General features: G+C 34.2%; 1 pseudogene; it reads left to right on the top strand.

The window, feature by feature from the left end:
• Positions 1-591: 591 nt before the first annotated feature.
• LOC108475069 (photosystem II D2 protein-like) lies at positions 592-26795 on the top strand (annotated as a pseudogene).
• Positions 26796-27531: the final 736 nt, after the last annotated feature.

The following is a 27531-nucleotide window of genomic DNA, read 5'->3' as shown; positions in this document are numbered from 1 at the left end:
CCATCGTAAGAGTGCCGCTTCGGACATCGATCTTGGTGCTAGCAGTACTAAGGAAGGGTCGGCCCAACAGGAGGTCTGAAGATCCAGCAGTGTTGTCCTCCTCCATCTTAATTACGTAGAAATCTGCAGGGAAAATAAGTTCATTAACTTTTACCAAGACGTCCTCGAGGACTCCTTCGGGATGCACAATAGACCTGTCTGCCAATTGAATAATAACACCTGTCTTTGTCAAAAAACCCGCGTTAAGTGATTCATAAATAAAATAAGGCATTACATTTATTGAGGCCCTAGATCACACATAGCCTTCTTAATTCCCAAATGGCCAATTTTGCATGGAATAGCGAACATACCCTATCTTTGCATTTAACCGGCATTTTTCATTTGTAGAAGCTGAAACATTCTCACCAACACTTACCTTTTCATTACCTGTTAGTTTTCGTTTGTTGGTGCAAAGTTCTTTGAGGAACTTGGCATACCGCGGAATCTGTCTAATGGCATCTAACAGTGGTAAGTTGATCTCAACATTCCTGAATGTTTCGAGGATCTCCTTGTCTTTCTTACTTTTTCGACACTGATTTAATCGTCCTGGGAATGGAGGTTGGATTTTCGGTAGTAGGGGTTTTGTTTGGATCTGTTCGTCGTTTCCTGGAGTTTCCTGGGCGATTTCTTGACCAAGATTCTTGCCAGGAACTGGTTCCAGGATCTTTCCGCTTAGTACGTTCTCGCATTCGCATTCTGCCTCGGGTTTGGTTCTGTTTGTGATGACAGTTTCCCTTGAGAGTTTAATTTCTCAATTGATGTGGTCAACTCCCTTATGGATGCTTCAGTTTTCTGCTGAAAACCCTTCATTTCTCTTTGGAAATTAAGAGTTTGCTGTTGAAAATCAAGAACATTAGTTGCTAATTTATTGACCAAAGTTTCTAAAGAATTACCTGAATCTTGTGACTGTTGTGGGGCTCGATTTTGGTATGGCTGGTTATATCGTGGATTAGCCCCATAACTAAAATTAGGGTGGTCCCTCCATCCTGGGTTATAGGTATTGGCGTAAGGGTCGTATCGTCTTTGTGGTGGCCCAGGAAAATTTTCCACAGCATCTAAATGGGCCATAGAATCGTCACACAGACTAGGGCACGCATCAGTCGTATGTTCAGGTGTAGTACATATTCCACATACTCGGGCTGGTTTCGATTTTTCTGTAACAAGGAATTCACAATATTAGTAAGTCTATCAAGTCTATCTTCAATGGTAGAATTACTTAGTGGTGAACCCTTCTAGGGGTTCGAGGATTGGCTCGAAATTGTTGGGAATTTGCAGCCATTGTGGAGATTAAGTCCTTGCTTGTTGTGGAGTCATGTTGACTAACGCTCCTCCACTCATGACATCTACCATATTCATCTCCATGGGTTTCAAGCCTTCATAAAAGTCTTGGAGCAAAGATCGTTCATTATACCGTGTTGTGGGCAACTTGCACACAACTTCTTAAATCACTCCCAATAGTCGTATAGAGTCTCTGCGTCCTTTTGCCTTATGCCCACGATTTCTCTTCTTAACTCAGTCGCTCGTGATGTAGGGAAAAACCTGTTAAGGAATAAACGAGATAGATCAGCCCAAGTTGTAATGGATCCAGGAGGTAAATAAAATAACCATTCCACTGGTGAATCTGCTAGGGAAAAAGGAAAGCGCAATTTAATTTGATCCTCGCCACCCCCGAGGTTTCATACTCAAACAAACCATATGGAATTCTTTTAAATGCTTGTGGGGTTTTCATTTTGTAACCCACGGAAAGTTGGCGATGTGAATCAAGCGACTTTAATTTAAAATCAGTATCCATAGTAGGATACGCGATGCATAGTGGCGGTTGTTCTATCGGCGCTTTGGCCAGTTGCCGAATTGTCTGAGCCATAAGTTGAGGTGTTAAATTAGGGTTTTCATCAACCCTAGTGTTCAGCACTTTTTTAGGGGAATCGACTTCTTCTTCTTTACTTTCTAACGTTTGAGTAGGGTTTTCGTTAACCCTAGACTCTACTTCGTCGTCGATTTTAATTTCTGGCGGTGGATTGCTTTGAGTTCCAACCACCGCTGATTGTTTTTCCTTAGTTTTGATTCCTTTCGATTAGCTTTCGCAGTCTTTCTGAGTCAAACGCAAAAGTACCTGGAGCAGATCTGGTCATAGAAAACAAAGAAAAACAAGATTAGTATGTTGCCGGTCCCCGGCAACGGCGCCAAAATTTGATGTGGTCGTTGAGAGCACCAAAAATATCCTATTCCCTGTAAAATAATAAAAAAGAAATAGTAAAGGGGAAGTAGGGTCGAATCCTCAGGGACCGGATTATACGAATGCTTGTCTCTCGAAATCTCGGGCAAAATCGTGCCCAAGAAAACTGCGTTCTGGAAAAAAATAAAACACGAATTTAAGAATTGATTTTGGGCGAAAATAAAATAAAAACAAATTTAAAATTTATTGAAATTATGATTACGAAAATAATAAAAATAATAAAGAGAGTTTTAAGAGAAAAGAAATTCTTATGGGAAAGTTCCACCTCCGTTGTCTCATTCCTCCTTGGGTTCAATCCTTGGCTTTTGGATGATCCTTCTCGACTCGAGTAAGCCGCTTATAGTGGAAGAGGACGCCTCGACCACCAGCTCCAAAGATTAGACTTACGATTTTTAGGAACCTGACTCTAGCCAGTAATCTATGATAGATCAACGCTTCTCAATGGCGAATCCCACGCCATTTTCTCTTTGGCTCGCCAACCTCTAACGCAGTAAGTTAACGAACCGACTATGCAATCCTTCAAAAACATACAAAACGACCGCCTTTGCATATGCTGAAAAGCTTACTTCTTAAGGGCCATGGACGGAAGCGTCGGCCAGTAGTCTTGAAACGATGAATACTTGGCGAGAAGGCTAAGTACGGATTCTAGGCCTCAAGAACCTTTTTGGGGAAATATTGACAACTTTTGGCTAGAAGGGTTTTAGTGGCTCATGATAATTGTGGGAAAGAAAATAAATAAAAATATGGAAAAAGAAATTTTATTGAAAAGAAATATGAAAGAACAAAAGACTTTTGGGGGAGAGTGTTTACAGAAAAAGATCCTCCCAAATAGAGTCACTTCACCCCCTATTTATAGTGCTAGGGAGATAGTCTAATTGAACTTAAATTCTAAAAAGATAAATACATTTAATTAAAGATAAACAAAGATAATTAAAATAAAATCCTAAATTTGAATAATCCTAATAATTATCTTAATATTAATTATCCTAATAGAATAAAAAAATAGAGTCTTCCAAAATAAAATCTCTTCTATTTGCTTTTAAGTCCTTGTGCCTTCCATGTTCTCACTTTTGGCACCATATTTGTCCCACGTTGCATATTGGCCCATTTAATCTCCAATTGACGCTTTTTCCTTGAATTTACTTTTCGCCTCCAATTTAGTCCCTAAAAGATAAAAAGACATAAATAGCTCAAATTAGTAGGCTCAAGCTCAAAATAAACACATAATTAATATATAAAACACATCATTTTAGAGTATTATCATTTATCTTACTTTAAAATTTTTGATCTAAGATTTAAATTCGTCAAAATCCTAAAATAATAAATCTTAAATAACATTTATTAACTTTTTAAAAAGTTTATAAAATAAAATGCTTAGAAAGACCTATTCAGTTTACAATTCACCTACAAAAATATTAAGTTTTAATCTTGAATAAAGTCCTAAAAATTGTTACATATTAACTTAAGATTCTAATCCTATACGATATTTAAAACTAATTTAAAACCCTAAAAAATCTTACATATTATTTATAATTTTTCTAAGGTAAATGGTAGGTAAGATCTTAAGGACTAACCTAAATTCAAATGTAAAAACCTTATGGTTTCATTAAAATATAACACCTACTTAACTAACTTCATGTCAACAATTATAGGATGGAAAAATGACCTAAAGTTCCCTCTTTTAAAACGAATAGTAATAAAATAGGAAAATTAATTAAATTGGCTAAAGTTAATGAAAAGTTAAAACTCTTTCAAAATGGCTATAATAAAAAGAAAATTGAAATAAATAAGACCTTAACATGATGATAATAATAATAATAACAATAATACACCTTCTTCATAATACAATATAAGAATTAAAGTAACATAAATAAATAATATTAAAATATAAGTAAAGGAATGTGTAAAAAAAATATAAATAGACATGAAAATAAATAAAAACAAAATAAGAATAAATAAAAATTATACAAGTGTGAATAAATATAAAATATTAAAATAAAGTGCATAATTAACATTAAATATATAATGTATAAATGCAAGTGGAATGGAAGATATAAGTGTAAATTATTTATTAAAGATGGAAACAAAATGGCATAGCTTGATTTTAGGACTAAAAGATAAAAAATGTGGAAGAAAATAGTTAAAAAATTTAAACTTTATTTTAAAAATTTAAACTTTCCTTTAAAAGACTTTAAAAAATAGATTTTATTTTCAAAATCTAAATTTTCTCCTTTTTAAAAAAATAACTAATTTTCTTATAGATTAAAGCTTTTATTTTAAAATAGTTGAAAAAAATTCAAAATTTTATTTTTAAATTTTAAATTTTCCTTTAAAATGACTAAAAAAGTAGATTTTTATTTTTCAAAATCTAAAATTTCTCTTTTTTTTGAAAAAATGTTATTTTTCTTAAATATTAAAGATTTTACTTTGAAATACTTGAAAAAAAAATCAAAACTTTGTTTTAAAATTTTAAAATTTCCTTTAAAATAACAAAAAAAACAAATTTTTATTTGTTAAAATTTAAATTTTCTCTTTTAAAAAATTCAAAATTTTTCCTAAAATCAAGCCTTTTTTTTAAAAGAAACCTTTATTTTAGGAAATGGAGGGAAAAATGGGATTTTTGGGGGGCTTCTAGGGGTGGAAGACCCACAGTCCGGTGACGTACCTTTCATCGAAACCCAAAATTCGATCCCTCATGACATATCTATGGCCGAAAAAAGGATAGAAGAAAAGAAAAAAAAAAAGAAATAGAATGCTTGTAGTTGTTGTGTTTTTTTTTTCCTTTTTTTTTAAGAACAAAAATAATGAAAATCCGCCTCCTTTTTTTCATTTCATTTCATGTTTATATATTATTTTTAATCTTGTTTATTTGTAAAAAAAGATAATAATGATATTTAATAATAGTAGTAGTAGTAGTAGTGATGATAATAATAATCTGGGCCTTTGACAGGCCCAAAAAGGAAAGAAGAAAGAAAAGAAAAATAAAGGTCTCAAATAAATCAAAATCGGGTGGGCTTCGAACGGTCTAAGAGAGAACAAAATTTTAAATGGTCTTCAATCGGGCTCGGACAAAAACGGGTGTCTACAATGATGATATAGGATGATATATAGGTAGAATATGGTATGATTGATTGATGTCGCATTGTAATTTAGCATATTATATTGCTTAATAATGTTATTTTTTGAATTTGGTTTCGCTGCCACCACTGAACTTTTCAAAGCTCAACGTTTGGGTTGTTTGTTTCATGTGTAGGTTTCCAGAGAGCTTACGTGTTCGATTAATTGGTCCTCAACATCCAAGGCTCAAGTCTCAACTTCATCTTAGATTTTGTAATGCTTATTGAGTTTTCTAACAATTATGGGCATGTACCTAGGTGACTATAATCTCTATGAATGATAAATATTGGTGTTTTGGTATTTCTTGGCATATCAGAATTATTTTGGTACCAATTTGGACATTTGATTATCTTTATGTTGGATTTTGAGGTTTGATTATATACGGTGATAGCATGTTTTATAATTTACAATTTACTTGTCTATTGAGATTTTGGCCTAATAAGTTAATTTCCATGAAAATACATGTTTTGGACTTGCTTTTACACATCAAATATGTTCATGTAGGATTAGTTGCATGCTGGAAATGTTTAGGTTCATTTAGAGAGTCAATTGCATGACTGGAAATGTCATTTTTCTGTACTTTTAGACTAATGTATTGAGACTATAAGAACATTTTCTTACATTTATGGGCATAAGTCTCAAGACTTATTAAGCAAGTCTTGAGTCATTGAGTGCCTAGTGTCAAGACATGATAACCTTGTCTCAAGACATAAAAAATCAAAGTTAAGTTGTTGAAAATTCGAGCTCAAGTCTCAAGATTTGAGGTTAAGTCCCGAGAGATAAGGGGTCAAGTCTCAAGACATGGTCCCAATGTCTCGAGAAATACAACTTCAAACCTAAAAACATGAAACAAGGAAGACATGTCTTGAGACATTGCATTGTATTTTGCTAGTTTGACCCAAGATTCACAATCTAGCTTCATTTTTTGCCATCCTTGACCCCAATTTAATGTATAAGGGCCTGTTTAAGTTTGTTTATCACGTTTTACATGTTTTAGTTGCCACACTTGCATAAATTATTTTATATTTCCCCATTTTTGTATGAACTTGACTTGGTTTTGAGTTTCTCCAAAAATGGATGTGGCAATTTTGCATTCGTGTCCACTGTCCAGGTCGGGTGTAAGGTGTTATAGTTAAAATTAAAAATAAAAAAAATCCACAAAAAAGAGAGATTGAACAATAAAAAAGCTTCGAAAACCTCAAACTAAAATTTTTACAACATCCATCTTTATAATATTAATTTGCTTTAGATTTTTCATTTTAAACTATGTCAAATAAGATTTGACATCTCATTGAATGATTAAATTAACGATTTTAGTAATGAAAGGATCTTAATGATATAACATCGATATTCTGGAGATATAATGAGAATGTTTTAAACTTTGAGGACCAACTTAAAATGAAAGTTATAATTTAGGGAGGTATGATGCAATTAACTCATTCAATAATAATAGAGTTTATTTGGTTGGCCTCAATTTTCAGTTATTTTATTCATAGGTCGGCTTATTCACCCAAGCCCGAAAATCCAACCAAATTTTTGGAGGGCTTGGGCAAAACAATGAAGCTCATTTAAAATATGGGCTTGGGCATGAACATTTAATGTTCGAGTGCAGTCGAATTGCTAAGGTACCTGTATTAATCAAATAAATGAATTTCATTCTGTTCTGATAAGCCAATTATGATTGGCCTTGAAACAATTCATTGCATTGATATTTATCAAACCCAATACCAATAAAACCATTTTACTCTCTACACGTTAAGTAAATTAGAATTCTCATTCCTGAGAGCTACTAGCCACTATGAGTCTACTGCATATACTTATATATATATAAATAGATCTTATCCGTCTACTAATTCATTCAAGAATTGAATCAAACCGCCTTTTAACTCGGTGGTAGAGTAACGCCATGGTAAGGCGTAAGTCATCGGTTCAAATCCGATAAGGGGCTTTTGACTTTTATTTTTCATAAAACTCCTATGAAATGGTAGTATTCATATTGAATACTAAGGATGTTGTTTTTATTGGTAATAAAAACCCAACTGTATATGTATAATAATTGAATTAGAAATTGTATAATTTAACTCTAATAAGTTATTATTCTAATGAGTTAGAGTAGAGTAATTCTAAAAGAAAGTTGAAATTATAATGAATAATGATAAACCGTCTCTTGAAGCGAAAAATATATATTTATATTTTGTTTTGATTTTGAATTAGATTATTCCAATCAAATCCACTGTAAAGAATTGTAAAGATTAGAAATCAACAAAAGAAAAAGTAAGTGGATCTAACCCATTGAATCGTGACTATATCCACTATTCTGATATTAAAATTTGATAGAGATGAAATTGGAACAGTCGATTTCTTTTTATTTCATATTTATTTGGACTCCACAAGAATCTGTCGATATTTCCGATTCAATCTTCTTGTTCCTAGGAATAAATTGATATTCTATTCCTTTCGAGATAAAGAGAAACATTTATTTCAAGTTACAACCTAAGAGCCTTTTTCAACATCTTATCTTTCTTTGATTCCAGAACACAACAAGATCCATTTCTATCTATATATTCTATCTATTCTATAATAGATAGAAACCTAAACCAAATCATGTCTTCACATATCAAATATTTCCATATCGATACATATGACACTTTTGTTCTGCCAATGTGATGGAGAGTGAGTGCGAAAAAGAAACTTTCATTTTGAGTCTCCTATTATTTAATTTAATATTATTAAATATTGTATTAGAATGAAAAATAGGAACTTCGAATCTTTTTCTATTTACTTTATGTATATCAGAAAAAGATTCAAAGTGGATTTCTCGACCCGTGAAATGAAAAAATAGCCTCTGGAGTTTTTTTGTTTTATATTCATCTGAAGGAAATATGAGAACGAAAACAATAACAATAAATAAAAGAAATAAAATGAAGGAAATATATCGACTATAGTAATTTAATAGACATAGAAATTAGAAAAATACATAAAAATATTGATTTTATCAATTTCACGAACAAGATCCAAGAATAAGATTAGTTGATGGAGGGGAGGGTAGATCCGGAGATCAACCAAGATGGCGAGAAGGGATCGCTTCTTCTTTGAATTGAAGAGTTCGTTCAAAAATTCATCTATCGATTGATTAGCCATAAGACAATTCATAGTTCAGACGACTAGTAAAAATAGAAAAGAATAAACGAATTGAGTTCATGGATTTACCTAAGTCAGGTTATGGACCAATACAAGAAAATATTTTTTTTATATTCGAAACCAATTAATTATAAGGGACAATGCACGAGAAATCAAATCATACATAAAAAATCGAATCCCCCAGCGCCCCCATAACATAAGGTGCTCGGAAATGGTTGAAGTAGTTGAATAGGAGGATTGCTATGTGTAACGTCCCCCCTACCCGAGACCGTTGCCGGAGTCAAGCAGGAGACATTACAAAACTTATCTTAGCACTTAAACAGTTTTCGTAGTAAACTATCCATCTGCGTCACAGTCGCTAAAAAAATCATATCTCGAGTTACGAAACTCGAAATCCAATTCCGTAAATTTTCCCTGAAACTAGACTCATATATCTACTTACTAATTTTTTCTAGAATTTTGGTCAGGCAAATTAGTACAGTTTATTATAAGAAGTCTCCCTGTTTCAGGGTTCAGCTACTCTGACCCTTGTGCACTACGAATCAAATTTCTTCCTGTACAGAAATCCAATGACTATTCCATTTGTTTCAATTAAAATATACTCAATAAGGAATCCATACAAATAAAGTTTGAGTCCTAATTCTTAATACACAATTTATGGTGAATTTCTAAAGTCAGAATAGGAATTCAGAAATTGTTCTAACCCTGTTTCACCAAAACGTAAATATCTCATAAAATACAACTCTTTTACCAATTTTGTTTCTTCCATATAAAATAGATTCATTAAGCTTCAATTACATATTTTATTCATCATCTAATTCACTTTATACTATTTTTGGTATATTTTCAAAATTGGACTACTGTTACTGTCCAAATCTGTTTTAGTATAAAATGTTGATAACTAAGTTTATAACATCTTCATTTCTTCTTTCTACAACATTTACCAACAATTCCTCTTATTACTCTTCACTAACATATCAAAACATACCATTCTTAAGGTTTTGGTAACATTTACAAAACATACCAAAATATCATTTAACAACTTAGATACTTTCAATATAACCAAAAGACATCCTAGGTACAATGCCATTTTCCAAAAGATAGAAACTTCACCAATTTGAGTTTGGGGATCGGCTTGTATCTTGAGTCCTTATACTTTCAGTACCTAGCTCAAGCATGGAAACAAACCGTCTGCTGAGAATACTCTCTGTGGTATTTCCATAAACAATAGCTTAATCAACTTTAAAACATGGTAATTCAAACACATTATTGCTATTATTCAATATCAATCAAGACTTTAATAACCTTTACTTTATTTACCCTTATTAACATAACTCGGACACTAACGGATACGGATCCAACCCACACTCCGGGATAAGCACATAGTGCTTCATCGGAACAAATCCGGAACTTTAACATTATAGTACACAAAGTGCTTCATCGGAACAAATCCGGAACTTTAACATTATAGTACACAAAGTACTTCATCGGAACAAATCCGGAACTTTAACAGTAGTCGACACATAGTGTCTCATCGACTCAATGTCGGAATATCCCAATACTTCCAATTCCTATGACATGTCAACTATATCCGACTAGCCCGACACTGTTAATAGGGTATTCAAAATCACATTCATTTCAATATGGTAAAAATACTTACCTCATTCACATTTTCATACAATATAAATATCAAATATAGCAATAACGATTAAGCTCGGTTTATAGAAATACAAACCACTATTTATCGAATTTAATCGATATCTTCGTTCACTTTCTCTTTTCCTTCTTTGATGACGTATCCGATGCTACGTTTGCTACTAACAATCATACAATTAAAATTCATCAATATACTAATTCATAAAACACATTTTCACTTTCTATCAAACTTTTACAAAAATTCCAATTTCGTCCTTTTTCCATTGCTAATCTTTTTCTTTAACTTAAGCTTCATATTCTCTTTTAATCAACTCATTAACAATTTCTAACTCATAAAATTCATTATAAAACATAAATTTTGAGCTCTATTCAACTTAATCCCTATTTAAACCTAACTTAGAATTCTTTTAATAAATCACTCAATTTTCACTTCTAACTTCAATTCCTATCAATTTAACCCATAAAACCTCAATTTATTCAACTAAATCAATATCTAAAAATTTTCTATTTTTCTTCATTTTAACCTCATACATGTAGAACTTTGAATTAGGCATCCATAAACATAAAAATCATAAGAAAATGAGCTAAAACAACTTACCAATTAAACTTTAGGGCCTTAATCCTCAAATTTCCCTTTTCTTTTCTTTCTTTCTTTCCTTCTTTCTTTCTCACGTTTGCTCTCTGTAACTCTTTCTATGTTTCTTTACTCATTATTATTTATTCATTATACTATATTATATTATTATTAACCTATAAAAATATAAATTAACATGTGTAATAGCTATAACATAAAATATCTTATAGCTATTACACATATATACCAACTATTACACATGTTATATCATACATTCACACACATGGCACTTAGGGTCTAATTGCTAGATTAGTCCCTTTTACTTCTTTAATCTATAATTAAACTTTTATTCCTTATGCAATTTAATCCTTTAAACTAAATTCAAGCTACTTCACTTAATTAAACACTAAATAACCATTCAACTATAATTCATAAATATTTCTAATAAATATTCATGAATAAATTTCACGGAAACAGTACTCAAGACTCAATTTCCGATACCGTAACTTTCGGTTCATTACAATTCTCTCCCCCTTAATAAATTTCGTCCTCGAAATTTACCTGAAAAGAGATGGGGGTATTGAGATCTCATCGTTTCTTCTGGTTCCCATGTAGCTTCTTCAACACTGTGACTTCGCCATAGCACTTTTACTAAAGGAATACGTTTATTACGTAATTCTTTTACCTCTCGTGCTAGAATCTCAACTGGTTCTTCTTCATACGATAAGTCAGGTCGAATCTCTACATTCTCGGTCGTAATAACATGTGAAGGATCCGATCGATATCTTCTTAGCATAGAAACATGGAAGACATCGTGCATTTTACGTAGTTCAGAGGTAAGGCCAATCGATACGCCTTGGTCCAATTCTCTCAATAACCGTAAGGCCCAATAAAACGAGGACTTAATTTTCCTTTTGACCAAATCTTAGAATTTTCTTCCAAGGTGAAACCTTTAAAATACTTTATCCCCGATCGAGTATTCAATATCCCGTCGTTTCAAATCTGCATCGATTTACGTCTATCAAAAGCGCTTTTCAATCTTTCCGAATTTTCTTAATCAGTACTTTCGTTTCTTGAACCAATTCAGTCCAATCATCTTCTTCTCATTCGATTCATCCAACATACGGGTGATCGGCATCTTCGTCCATACAAAGCCTCATACGGTGCCATCAGATACTTGATCGAAACTATTATTATACACAAATTGGCTAATGACAAATAATATTCCCAGTTAGACTCCAAATCAATCATACAGCTCAAGCATATCTTCTAAAATTTGTATTACCGTTCAGATTGACCATCGATCATGGATGAAAAGTCGTACTAAAATGAAGTCGAGTCTTGAAAGATTCATGTAATTGCTTCCAAAACCTTGACGTAAACCTTGGATCTCTGTCGAAATTATTGATTTTGGAATACCATGTAATCTAATGATTTCCGAACATAAACCTCAAAGAAGTTTCTTTAACGACCAATCGGTTCTCACAGCTAAGAAATGAGTGACTTCGTAAGTCGATCAACTATTACCCAAATAGCATTCTTTTTACTTGTAGACATCGGTAATCCCGTCATAAAGTCCATCGTTATTCGGTCCCATTTCTATTCAGGAATATTGATGGGTTGAAGTAATCCCGATGGAACTTGATGTTCTGCCTTCACTCGTTGACAAGTCAAACACTTTGCCACATATTCAGTTATATCCTTTTTCATTCCCGACCACCAATACAATTCACGCAAATCACGATACATTTTCATACCTCCAAGATGAAATGCAAATGGACTATTATGAGCTTCTCGAAGAATTAACTCTTTCAACTCAGAATTATTCGGAATGCAAAGTCGATTCTGAAATCTTAGCAGCCATTTCCATCAATGCTAAAATTTTACATTGTACCATTCGAATCATCTCTTTTCTTTAACAACTTATCATCTTCTAACTGTCTTGATCGATTCGATCAAACATTACCGGCTTTATTCTTAATTCACCAAAAGGCTTCCATCTTCAAGATACTAAGTTGTGCAAACATTGCTCGTAATTCAATCGCACTTTTTCTACTCGGTCGTCGGCTACTACATTAGCCTTCCACGGATGATAGTCTATGACACAATCATAGTCTTTTAGAAGCTCTATCCAACGCCTTTGTCTCGATTCAAATCTTTTGTGAAAGTAGATACTTCAAACTTTTATGATCCGTATAAACATAGCACTTTTCACCATAAAGATAGTGCCTCCAAATCTTCAAGGCAAAAATTACAATTGCTAATTCTAAATCATGAGTTGGATAGTTGCGTTCATGCGGTTTCGATTGCCGTGAAGCATAAGCAATGACTTTCCGTTCGCATCAAGACACATCCCATCCACTCAATGAAGCATCACCAGACACTACAAAATCTCTTTCGATTACGGTAAAGTCAACACCGGTGCCTCTATTAACATTCGTTTTAATGCTTCAAAACTTTTACGACATTGTTCATTCCAAACAAATGGAATATTTTTACGTAGTAGCTTGGTCATCGGTAAGGCTATCTTTGAAAATCCGTTGACGAATCTTCGATAGTAACCACCAATCCGAGAAAACTTCGTACCTCGATACATTCTTAGGAACTTTCCACCGAATAACCGCTTCAATCTTCTTTGGATCCACTCTAATTCCATCCGCCGATACGACATGACCAAGAAACACAACTTCGATAACCGAATTCACACTTGCTCAATTTTCCGTACAATTGCTTTTCTCGTAGTATTTGCAAAACAATCGGAGATGTTGCTCATGATCTTTTTCGACTTGGAATACACCAAAATATCATCGATAAAACTACTACTGAACCGATCCAAGTATGGTTGAAAAATCCGATTCATAAGATCCATAAAAGCGGCGGGGCATTTGTCGGTCAAATGGCATCACTAAAATTCATAATGCCCATACCTCGTACGGAATGCCGTCTTCAATATGTCGCACTCTTTTACTTTCAACTGATAGTATCCCGACCTTAGATCAATCTTTGAAAATATGGAAGCTCCTTTCAGTTGATCAAACAAATCATCTATTCGGGGAAGTGGATACTTGTTCTTGACAGTCAATTTGTTGAGTTGTCGATAATCAATGCACAATCGCATCGACCCATCTTTCTTCTTAACAAATAACATTGGAGCTCCCCATGGTGATGTACTAGGTCGTATAAAACCTCTCGTCCAATAAGTCTTGCAACCGTACTTTTAATTCCTTTAGCTCAAGAGGGTGCCATACAGTGCGGAGGTATCGATCACGGATCATACACTGGTAGACTTCAATCACAAATTCTACCTCTCGATCAGGGGGTAATCCAGGTAATTCCTCAGGGAATACATCAGAAAATTCACATACAGTCCGAATTTTACTACACTGACTTTCAACTGAATCCGAATTAATCACATATGCTAAGAAAGCATTACAACCTCGATGAAGAAGCTTGCTAGCTTTAATGGCCGAAACAATACGAATTGATCCACTAGTCCGAATACCATTTACTTCAATTCTATCTTCACTTTCATTCTGAACAATAAACTTCTTCTTATAACAGTCTAAAATCACTCCATGTTCTGATAACCAGTCCATTCCCAAAATAACATCAAAGTCGCCAAATGGCATAATCAACAGATCAACAGGGAATATTCTATCTTGAATCATTAACGAACATCTTCGACATATATGGTTCACTAAAGTAGTTTGTCCCAGTGGACTAGACACTTCTATTATAACTTTAGACAATTCAAACTCTAATTTTTTTGTCTCAACTACTTTCGTATTAACATATGAATGTGATGACCCAGGGTCTATTAAAGCATAAACGGGTGCTGAATTCAATAAGAATATACCTGTCACCACATCGTGAGCATCTTTCTCTTCTCGAGTCCTCACAACATACGCTCGAGCTGGAGCTCTAGCTTCAGATTGTTGTGTAGCACTCTCACTAGTTCTTCTAGTACCACCTCTAGCAAACGAACTACTTCGGCCTGATCCCCGGCCTCTGGAAGCAAATTCAGATCTTTGCACTCATCATCATTGTTGTTCCGAGATATCTTTGGGCAATCTTTAATAAAGTGATCGGTAGCTCCACAACGAAACAACCTCCATCAATTTTCTACACTCCTCTTTGTGTCGGTTTCCACAATGCTCACATATTGGAATTTCAGATTTCGAATCGGACTTGGATCTTGCCAGAGACACACGATGATCTGTCTTTTCCGACCTCGATCACTCCTTTACGATCGAGAACTAAATCTCAATTACCTCGTGATTCCTTTGACCGCTTAGGTCATGGACTTGAACTAACCATTCGGGACGTTTTTCATCGAATGAGCAACTTGGACTTTTATCCCTTCCAAGAATTTGTTCAATCATCTTAGCTCTTTCCATTAAATCCATAAACTCGGTGATTCTAAGAGGCATCAATCGTAGTCTAAATTCATCACGTAATCCTCTTAAAAATCTTTTACATCGGTTGGCTTCATCGGTACAAACTCGATGGCATATCTGCTCAATCTCGAAATTCTCGTTCATAATCCACTATAAGCATCTCACCTTGTTTCAGGTGTTAAGAACTCTTGTCTTTTATCTTCTATGTACATTTCTCCCAAATACTTATTTTGAAACTCTTTTGAAAGAAGTCCCAACTTATCTGTTCCTCAAGTACATTCGAATCACCGATTCCCACCATACTAAAGCTTCCTCTTGCAGTAATGAGACAACACACACTAAGCTTTCTTGTGGTGTACATTCAAGTTGCTTGAACTCTCTTTGTAGTCTTTAACCAATTTTCAGCGATAGTCGAATCAATTCCTTGGCACCCAAAAATTCTGTAGCTCCATATTTTCTCAATTCTTTAATTGGAGCTCTTGGGTAGTAGGGATAGAGGACGTAGCAAGCATAGTTCCTACCGCTTTTGAAGGGCATCGGCGATTATTCTAAAGACTTCAAGATTGTCACTTCCAACATTCGGTTGATTTCCTCTGGATTCACACTTGGAGTTGCGACTCGATTCATTCACATTATACGGTTCATCATCTTCACTATACATCTCTTGATCAGTATCCTCAATGCTTTTATCGACATTCTTAATGCTATAAAACAAAAATATTCAACAAACATATCAGCATCCAATCCCAACTCAAATTTGACTCAGTAATGGCATGTACCTCTAGATTCCCATTGACATTCGATTTAGTCCTAGAACCGACTAAACCTAAATAGCTCTGATACCAATCAATATTGTAACGTCCCCCCTACCCGAGACCGTTGCCGGAGTCAAGCAGGAGACATTACAAAACTTATCTTAGCACTTAAACAGTTTTCGTAGTAAACTATCCATCTGCGTCATAGTCGCTAAAAAAATCATATCTCGAGTTACGAAACTCGAAATCCAATTCCGTAAATTTTCCCTGAAACTAGACTCATATATCTACTTACTAATTTTTTCTAGAATTTTGGTCAGGCAAATTAGTACAGTTTATTATAAGAAGTCTCCCTGTTTCAGGGTTCAGCTACTCTGACCCTTGTGCACTACGAATCAAATTTCTTCCTGTACAGAAATCCAATGACTATTCCATTTGTTTCAATTAAAATATACTCAATAAGGAATCCATACAAATAAAGTTTGAGTCCTAATTCTTAATACACAATTTATGGTGAATTTCTAAAGTCAGAACAGGAATTCAGAAATTGTTCTAACCCTGTTTCACCAAAACGTAAATATCTCATAAAATACAACTCTTTTACCAATTTTGTTTCTTCCATATAAAATAGATTCATTAAGCTTCAATTACATATTTTATTCATCATCTAATTCACTTTATACTATTTTAGTATATTTTCAAAGTTGGACTACTGTTACTGTCCAAATCTGTTTTAGTATAAAATGTTGATAACTAAGTTTATAACATCTTCATTTCTTCTTTCTACAACATTTACCAACAATTCCTCTTATTACTCTTCACTAACATATCAAAACATACCATTCTTAAGGTTTTGGTAACATTTACAAAACATACCAAAATATCATTTAACAACTTAGATACTTTCAATATAACCAAAAGACATCCTAGGTACAATGCCATTTTCCAAAAGATAGAAACTTCACCAATTTGAGTTTGGGGATCGGCTTGTATCTTTGAGTCCTTATACTTTCGTACCTAGCTGCATGACGAAACAAACCGTCTGCGAGAATACTCTCGATGGTATTTCCATAAACAATAGCTTAATCAACTTTAAAACATGGTAATTCAAACACATTATTGCTATTATTCAATATCAATCAAGACTTTAATAACCTTTACTTTATTTACCCTTATTAACATAACTCGGACACTAACGGATACACGGATCCAACCCACACTCGGGATAAGCACATAGTGCTTCATCGAACAAATCCGAACTTTAACATTATAGTACACAAAGTGCTTCATCGGAACAAATCCGAACTTTAACATTATAGTACACAAAGTACTTCATCGAACAAATCCGAACTTTAACGATGAGTCGACACATAGTGTCTCATCGACTCAATGTCGAATATCCCAATACTTCCAATTCCTATGACATGTCAACTATATCCGACTAGCCCGACACCGTTAATAGGGTATTCAAAATCACATTCATTTCAATATGGTAAAAATACTTACCTCATTCACATTTTCATACAATATAAATATCAAATATAGCAATAACGATTAAGCTCGGTTTATAGAAATACAAACCACTATTTATCGAATTTAATCGATATCTTCGTTCACTTTCTCTTTCCCTTCTTTGATGACGTATCCGTGCTACGTTTGCTACTAACAATCATACAATTAAAATTCATCAATATACTAATTCATAAAACACATTTTCACTTTCTATCAAACTTTTACAAAAATTCCAATTTCGTCCTTTTTCCATTACTAATCTTTTTCTTTAACTTAAGCTTCATATTCTCTTTTAATCAACTCATTAACAATTTCTAACTCATAAAATTCATTATAAAACATAAATTTTGAGCTCTATTCAACTTAATCCCTATTTAAACCTAACTTAGAATTCTTTTAATAAATCACTCAATTTTCACTTCTAACTTCAATTCCTATCAATTTAACCCATAAAACCTCAATTTATTCAACTAAATCAATATCTAAAAATTTTCTATTTTTCTTCATTTTAACCTCATACATGTAGAACTTTGAATTAGGCATCCATAAACATAAAAATCATAAGAAAATGAGCTAAAACAACTTACCAATTAAACTTTAGGGCCTTAATCCTCAAATTTCCCTTTTCTTTTCTTTCTTTCTTTCCTTCTTTCTTTCTCACGTTTGCTCTCTGTAACTCTTTCTATGTTTCTTTACTCATTATTATTTATTCATTATACTATATTATATTATTATTAACCTATAAAAATATAAATTAACATGTGTAATAGCTATAACATAAAATATCTTATAGCTATTACACATACATACCAACTATTACGCATGTTATATCATACATTCACACACATGGCACTTAGGGTCTAATTGCTAGATTAGTCCCTTTTACTTCTTTAATCTATAATTAAACTTTTATTCCTTATGCAATTTAATCCTTTAAACTAAATTCAAGCTACTTCACTTAATTAAACACTAAATAACCATTCAACTATAATTCATAAATATTTCTAATAAATATTCATGAATAAATTTCACTAAAAGATACTCAAGACTCAATTTCCGATACCGTAACTTTCGGTTCATTACAATTCTCTCCCCTTAATAAATTTCGTCCTCGAAATTTACACGAAAAGAGATGGGGTATTGAGATCTCATCGTTTCTTCGGTTCCCATGTAGCTTCTTCAACACCGTGACTTCGCCATAGCACTTTTACTAAAGGAATACGTTTATTACGTAATTCTTTTACCTCTCGTGCTAGAATCTCAACCGGTTCTTCTTCATACGATAAGTCGTCGAATCTCTACATTCTCGTTCGTAATAACATGTGAAGGATCCGATCGATATCTTCTTAGCATAGAAACATGGAAGACATCGTGCATTTTCGTAGTTCAGAGGTAAGGCCAATCGATCACGCTTGGTCCAATTCTCTCAATAACTTCGTAAGGCCCAATAAAACGAGGACTTAATTTTCCTTTTGACCAAATCTTAGAATTTTCTTCCAAGGTGAAACCTTTAAAATACTTTATCCCCGATCGAGTATTCAATATCCCGTCGTTTCAAATCAGATACGATTTCGTCTATCAAAAGCGCTTTCAATCTTTCCCGAATTTTCTTAATCGTATTTTCGCTTCTTGAACCAATTCAGTCCAATCATCTTCTTCTCATTCGATTCATCCAACATACGGGTGATCGGCATCTTCGTCCATACAAAGCCTCATACGGTGCCATCTCAGATACTTGATCGAAACTATTATTATACACAAATTGGCTAATGACAAATAATATTCCCAGTTAGACTCCAAATCAATCATACAGAGCTCAAGCATATCTTCTAAAATTTGTATTACCTGCTCAGATTGACCATCGATCGTGGATGAAAAGTCGTACTAAAATGAAGTCGAGTCTTAAAGATTCATGTAATTGCTTCCAAAACCTTGACGTAAACCTTGGATCTCTGTCGAAATTATTGATTTTGGAATACCATGTAATCTAATGATTTCCGAACATAAACCTCAAAGAAGTTTCTTTAACGACCAATCGGTTCTCACAGCTAAGAAATGAGTGACTTCGTAAGTCGATCAACTATTACCCAAATAGCATTCTTTTTACTTGTAGACATCGGTAATCCCGTCATAAAGTCCATCGTTATTCGGTCCCATTTCTATTCGGGAATATTGATGGGTTGAAGTAATCCGATGGAACTTGATGTTCGCCTTCACTCGTTGACAAGTCAAACACTTTGCCACATATTCGCTTATATCCTTTTCATTCCGACCACCAATACAATTCACGCAAATCACGATACATTTTCATACCTCCAAGATGAAATGCAAATGGACTATTATGAGCTTCTCGAAGAATTAACTCTTTCAACTCGTAATTATTCGAATGCAAAGTCGATTCGAAATCTTAAGCGACCATTTCCATCAATGCTAAAATTTTCATTGTACCATTCGAATCATCTCTTTTTCTTTAACAACTTATCATCTTCTAACTGTGCTGATCGATTCGATCAAACATTACGGCTTTATTCTTAATTCACCAAAAGGCTTCCATCTTCAAGTGATACTAAGTTGTGCAAACATTGCTCGTAATTCAATCGCAGACTTTTCTACTCGGTCGTCGGCTACTACATTAGCCTTCCTCGGATGATAGTCTATGACACAATCATAGTCTTTTAGAAGCTCTATCCAACGCCTTTGTCTCGATTCAAATCTTTTGTGAAAGTAGATACTTCAAACTTTTATGATCCAGATAAACATAGCACTTTTCACCATAAAGATAGTGCCTCCAAATCTTCAAGGCAAAAATTACATTTGCTAATTCTAAATCATGAGTTGGATAGTTGCGTTCATGCGGTTTCGATTGCCGTGAAGCATAAGCAATGACTTTCCGCTCGCATCAAGACACATCCCATCCACTCAATGAAGCATCACTGTACACTACAAAATCTCTTTCTGATTCTGGTAAAGTCAACACCGGTGCCTCTATTAACATTCGTTTTAATGCTTCAAAACTTTTCTGACATTGTTCATTCCAAACAAATGGAATATTTTTCTATAGTAGCTTGGTCATCGGTAAGGCTATCTTTGAAAATCCGTTGACGAATCTTCGATAGTAACCAGCCAATCCGAGAAAACTTCGTACCTCTGATACATTCTTAGGAACTTTCCACTGAATAACTGCTTCAATCTTCTTTGGATCCACTCTAATTCCATCCGCTGATACGACATGACCAAGAAACACAACTTCGATAACCGAAATTCACACTTGCTCAATTTTCCGTACAATTGCTTTTCTCGTAGTATTTGCAAAACAATCTGGAGATGTTGCTCATGATCTTTTTCTGACTTGGAATACACCAAAATATCGTCGATAAAAACTACTACGAACTGATCCAAGTATGGTTGAAAAATCCGATTCATAAGATCCATAAAAGCAGCAGGGGCATTTGTCAGTCCAAATGGCATCACTAAAAATTCATAATGCCCATACCTCGCATTTTAATGCCGTCTTCAATATGTCGCACTCTTTTACTTTCAACCGATAGTATCCCGACCTTAGATCAATCTTTGAAAATATGGAAGCTCCTTTCGCTTGATCAAACAAATCATCTATTCGGGGAAGTGCATACTTGTTCTTGACAGTCAATTTGTTGAGTTGTCGATAATCAATGCACAATCGCATCGACCCATCTTTCTTCTTAACAAATAACATTGGAGCTCCCCATGGTGATGTACTAGGTCGTATAAAACCTCTGTCCAATAAGTCTTGCAACTGTACTTTTAATTCCTTTAGCTCAGTAGGTGCCATACGGTGCGGAGGTATCGATACGGATCTGCACACTGGTAGACTTCAATCACAAATTCTACCTCTCGATCGGGGTAATCCGTAATTCCTCGGGAATACATCGGAAAATTCACATACAATCAATTTTACTACACCGACTTTCAACCGAATCCGAATTAATCACATATGCTAAGAAAGCATTACAACCTCGATGAAGAAGCTTGCTAGCTTTAATGGTCAAACAATACGAATTGATCCACTAGTCCGAATACCATTTACTTCAATTCTATCTTCACTTTCATTCGAACAATAAACTTCTTCTTATAACGGTCTAAAATCACTCCATGTTCGATAACCATCCATTCCCAAAATAACATCAAAGTCGCCAAATGGCATAATCAATGAGATCAACAGGAATATTCTATCTTGAATCATTAACGAACATCTTCGACATATATGGTTCACTAAAGTAGTTTGTCCCATGGACTAGACACTTCTATTATAACTTTAGACAATTCAAACTCTAATTTTTTGTCTCAACTACTTTCAGATTAACATATGAATGTGATGACCGAGGTCTATTAAAGCATAAACGGTCTTGAATTCAATAAGAATATACTGTCACCACATCGTGAGCATCTTTCTCTTCTCGAGTCCTCACAACATACGCCGAGCTGGAGCTCTAGCTTCAGATTGTTGTGTAGCACTCTCACTAGTTCTTCTAGTACCACCTCTAGCAAACGAACTACTTGGCTGATCCCGCCTCTGGAAGCAAATTCAGATCTTTGCACTCATGTCATTGTTGTTCCGGATATCTTTGGGCAATCTTTAATAAAGTGATCGGTAGCTCCACAACGAAACAACCTCCATCAATTTTCTACACTCCTCTTTGTGTCGGTTTCCACAATGCTCACATATTGGAATTTCAGATTCGAATCGGACTTGGATCTTGCCAAGAGACACAAGATGTTCTGTCTTTTCCGACCTCGATCACTCCTTTCGATCGAGAACTAAATCTCCAATTACCTCGTGATTCCTTTGACCGCTTAGGTCATGGACTTGAACTAACCATTCGGGACGTTTTCATCGAATGAGCAACTTCGGACTTTTTATCCCTTCCAAGAATTTGTTCAATCATCTTAGCTCTTTCCATTAAATCCATAAACTCGGTGATTCTAAGAGGCATCAATCGTAGTCTAAATTCATCACGTAATCCTCTTAAAAATCTTTTACATCGGTTGGCTTCATCGGTACAAACTCGATGGCATATCTCGTCAATCTCGAAATTCTCGCTCATAATCCACTATAAGCATCTCACCTTGTTTCAGGTGTTAAGAACTCTTGTCTTTTATCTTCTATGTACATTTCTCCCAAATACTTATTTTGAAACTCTTTTGAAAGAAGTCCCAACTTATCTGTTCCTCAAGTACATTCGAATCACCGATTCCCACCATACTAAAGCTTCCTCTTGCAAGAATGAGACAACACACACTAAGCTTTCTTGTGGTGTACATTCAAGTTGCTTGAACTCTCTTTGTAGTCTTTAACCAATTTTCAGCGATAGTCGAATCAATTCCTTGGCACCCAAAAATTCAGTAGCTCCATATTTTCTCAATTCTTTAATTGGAGCTCTTGGGTAGTAGGGATAGAGGACGTAGCAAGCATAGTTCCTACCGCTTTTGAAGGGCATCGGCGATTATTCTAAAGACTTGATGTTGTCACTTCCAACATTCGGTTGATTTCCTCTGGATTCACACTTGGAGTTGCAGACTCGATTCATTCACATTATACGGTTCATCATCTTCACTATACATCTCTTGATCAAGATCCTCAATGCTTTTATCGACATTCTTAATGCTATAAAACAAAAATATTCAACAAACATATCAACATCCAATCCCAACTCAAATTTGACTCAAGAATGGCATGTACCTCTAGATTCCCATTGACATTCGATTTAGTCCTAGAACCGACTAAACCTAAATAGCTCTGATACCAATCAATATTGTAACGTCCCCCTACCCGAGACCGCTGTTTGAGTCAAGCGGAGACATTACAAAACTTATCTTAGCACTTAAACAGTTTTCGTAGTAAACTATCCATCTGCGTCATAGTCGCTAAAAAAATCATATCTCGAGTTACGAAACTCGAAATCCAATTCCGTAAATTTTCCCTGAAACTAGACTCATATATCTACTTACTAATTTTTTTCTAGAATTTTTGGTCAGGCAAATTAGTACAGTTTATTATAAGAAGTCTCCCCTGTTTCAGGGTTCAGCTACTCTGACCCTTGTGCACTACGAATCAAATTTCTTCCTGTACAGAAATCCAATGACTATTCCATTTGTTTCAATTAAAAATATACTCAATAAGGAATCCATACAAATAAAGTTTGAGTCCTAATTCTTAATACACAATTTATGGTGAATTTCTAAAGTCAGAACAGGGAATTCAGAAATTGTTCTAACCCTGTTTCACCAAAACGTAAATATCTCATAAAATACAACTCTTTTACCAATTTTGTTTCTTCCATATAAAAATAGATTCATTAAGCTTCAATTACATATTTTATTCATCATCTAATTCACTTTATACTATTTTTAGTATATTTTCAAAGTTGGACTACTGTTACTGTCCAAATCTGTTTTAGTATAAAATGTTGATAACTAAGTTTATAACATCTTCATTTCTTCTTTCTACAACATTTACCAACAATTCCTCTTATTACTCTTCACTAACATATCAAAACATACCATTCTTAAGGTTTTGGTAACATTTACAAAACATACCAAAATATCATTTAACAACTTAGATACTTTCAATATAACCAAAAGACATCCTAGGTACAATGCCATTTTCCAAAAAGATAGAAACTTCACCAATTTGAGTTTGGGGATCGACTTGTATCTTTGAGTCCTTATACTTTCGTACCTAGCTCATGCACGGAAACAAACCGTCTGCTGAGAATACTCTCAGTGGTATTTCCATAAACAATAGCTTAATCAACTTTAAAACATGGTAATTCAAACACATTATTGCTATTATTCAATATCAATCAAGACTTTAATAACCTTTACTTTATTTACCCTTATTAACATAACTCGGACACTAACGGATACACGGATCCAACCCACACTCCGGGATAAGCACATAGTGCTTCATCGAACAAATCCGAACTTTAACATTATAGTACACAAAGTGCTTCATCGAACAAATCCGAACTTTAACATTATAGTACACAAAGTACTTCATCGAACAAATCCGAACTTTAACGAGTCGACACATAGTGTCTCATCGACTCAATGTCGGAATATCCCAATACTTCCAATTCCTATGACATGTCAACTATATCCGACTAGCCCGACATCGTTAATAGGGTATTCAAAATCACATTCATTTCAATATGGTAAAAATACTTACCTCATTCACATTTTCATACAATATAAATATCAAATATAGCAATAACGATTAAGCTCGGTTTATAGAAATACAAACCACTATTTATCGAATTTAATCGATATCTTCGTTCACTTTCTCTTTTCCTTCTTTGATGACGATCCGATTACTACGTTTGCTACTAACAATCATACAATTAAAATTCATCAATATACTAATTCATAAAACACATTTTCACTTTCTATCAAACTTTTACAAAATTCCAATTTCGTCCTTTTTCCATTACTAATCTTTTTTCTTTAACTTAAGCTTCATATTCTCTTTTAATCAACTCATTAACAATTTCTAACTCATAAAATTCATTATAAAACATAAATTTTGAGCTCTATTCAACTTAATCCCTATTTAAACCTAACTTAGAATTCTTTTAATAAATCACTCAATTTTCACTTCTAACTTCAATTCCTATCAATTTAACCCATAAAACCTCAATTTATTCAACTAAATCAATATCTAAAAATTTTCTATTTTTCTTCATTTTAACCTCATACATGTAGAACTTTGAATTAGGCATCCATAAACATAAAAATCATAAGAAAATGAGCTAAAACAACTTACCAATTAAACTTTAGGGCCTTAATCCTCAAATTTCCCTTTTCTTTTCTTTCTTTCTTTCCTTCTTTCTTTCTCACGTTTGCTCTCTGTAACTCTTTCTATGTTTCTTTACTCATTATTATTTATTCATTATACTATATTATATTATTATTAACCTATAAAAATATAAATTAACATGTGTAATAGCTATAACATAAAATATCTTATAGCTATTACACATACATACCAACTATTACGCATGTTATATCATACATTCACACACATGGCACTTAGGGTCTAATTGCTAGATTAGTCCCTTTTACTTCTTTAATCTATAATTAAACTTTTATTCCTTATGCAATTTAATCCTTTAAACTAAATTCAAGCTACTTCACTTAATTAAACACTAAATAACCATTCAACTATAATTCATAAATATTTCTAATAAATATTCATGAATAAATTTCACGGAAACAGTACTCAAGACTCAATTTCCGATACCGTAACTTTCGGTTCATTACACTATGACTATAGCCCTTAGTAAATTTACCAAAGATGAAAATGATTTATTTGATATTATGGATGACTGGTTACGTAGGGACCATTTCGTTTTGTAGGTTGGTCCGCCTATTGCTCTTTCCTTGTGCCTATTTCGCTCTAGGGGTTGGTTTACAGGTACAACCTTTGTAACTTCGTGGTATACTCATGGATTGGCCAGCTCCTATTTGGAAGGCTGCAATTTCTTAACCGCCTCAGTTTCTACCCCTGCTAATAGTTTAGCACATTCTTTGTTGTTACTATGGGGTCCTGAAGGACAAGGAGATTTTACTCGTTGGTGTCAATTAGGTGGCCTGTGGACATTTGTTGCTCTCCACGGCCCTTTCGGACTAATAGGTTTTATGTTACGTCAATTTGAACTTGCGTGATCTGTTCAATTACGACCTTATAACGCAATCGCATTCTCTGGTCCAATTGCTGTTTTTGTTTCTGTATTCCTGATTTATCCACTAGGTCAGTCTCGTTGGTTCTTTGCGCCTAGTTTTGGTGTAGCAGCTATATTTCGATTCATCCTCTTTTTCCAAGGATTTCATAATTGTACATTGAACCCATTTCATCTGATGAGAGTTGCCGGTGTATTGGGCACAGCTCTGCTATGCGCTATTCATGGTGCTACCGTAGAGAATACTTTATTTGAATATGGTGATGGTGCAAATACATTTCGTGCTTTTAACCCACTCAAGCCGAAGAATCTTATTCAATGGTCACCGCTAACCATTTTTGGTCCCAAATCTTTGGGGTTGCTTTTTTCAATAAACGTTGGTTACATTTCTTTATGTTATTTGTACCAGTAACCATTTTATGGATGAATGCTCTTGGAATAGTCAGTCTGGCTCTGAACCTACGTGCCTATGACTTCATTTCCCAGGAAATCCATGCAGCAGAAGATCCTGAATTTGAGACTTTCTACACCAAAAATATTCTTTTAAACGAAGGTATTCGTGCTTGGATGGCATCTCAAGATCAGCCTCATGAAAACCTTATATTCCCTGAGGAGGTTCTACCCTGTGGAAACGCTCTTTAATGGAACTTTAGGTTTAGCTGGTCGTGACCAAGAAACCACCGATTTCGCTTGGTGGGCCAGAATGCCCGCTTATCAATTTATCTCGTAAACTATTGGGGCTCATGTAGCCCATGCGAGATTAATCGATTCTGGGTGGAGCAATGACCCTATTTGAAGTGGCTCATTTTGTCCCGAAAAACCCATGTACGAACAAGGATTAATTTTACTTCCCACTTAGCTACTCTAGGTGGGGGTAGGTCCCAATGAGAAGTTATAGACACCTTTCCATACTTTGTATCTGGAGTTCTTCACTTAATTTCCTTTGTTGTATTGGGCTTTGGCGGTATTTATCATGCACTTACGGGACTGAAACTCTTGAAGAATCTTTTCCATTTTTCGGTTATGTATGGAAAGATAGAAATAAAATGACCACAATTTTGGGTATTCACTTAATTTTGCTAGGTATAGGTGCTTTTCTTCTAGTATTCAAGGCTATTTATTTTGGGGCGTATACGATACCGGGTTCCGGAGGGGAGATGTAAGAAAATTACCAACTTGACTCTTAGCCTAAGTGTTATATTTGGTTATTTATTAAAATCGCCCTTTGAAGGCGAAAGGTGGATTGTTAGTGTGGACGATTTGGAAGATATAATTGGAGGACATGTATGGTTAGGTTCCATTTGTATATTTGGTGGAATCTGGCATATCTTAACCAAACCTTTTGCATGGGCTCGCCGTGCACTTGTATGGTCGGGAGAGGCTATAT

Source organism: Gossypium arboreum, chromosome 5 (assembly GCF_025698485.1).
Source record: "Gossypium arboreum isolate Shixiya-1 chromosome 5, ASM2569848v2, whole genome shotgun sequence".
In the NCBI taxonomy this organism is placed as follows: domain Eukaryota; kingdom Viridiplantae; phylum Streptophyta; class Magnoliopsida; order Malvales; family Malvaceae; genus Gossypium; species Gossypium arboreum.
This window is presented reverse-complemented; position numbering and strand designations above follow the sequence as displayed.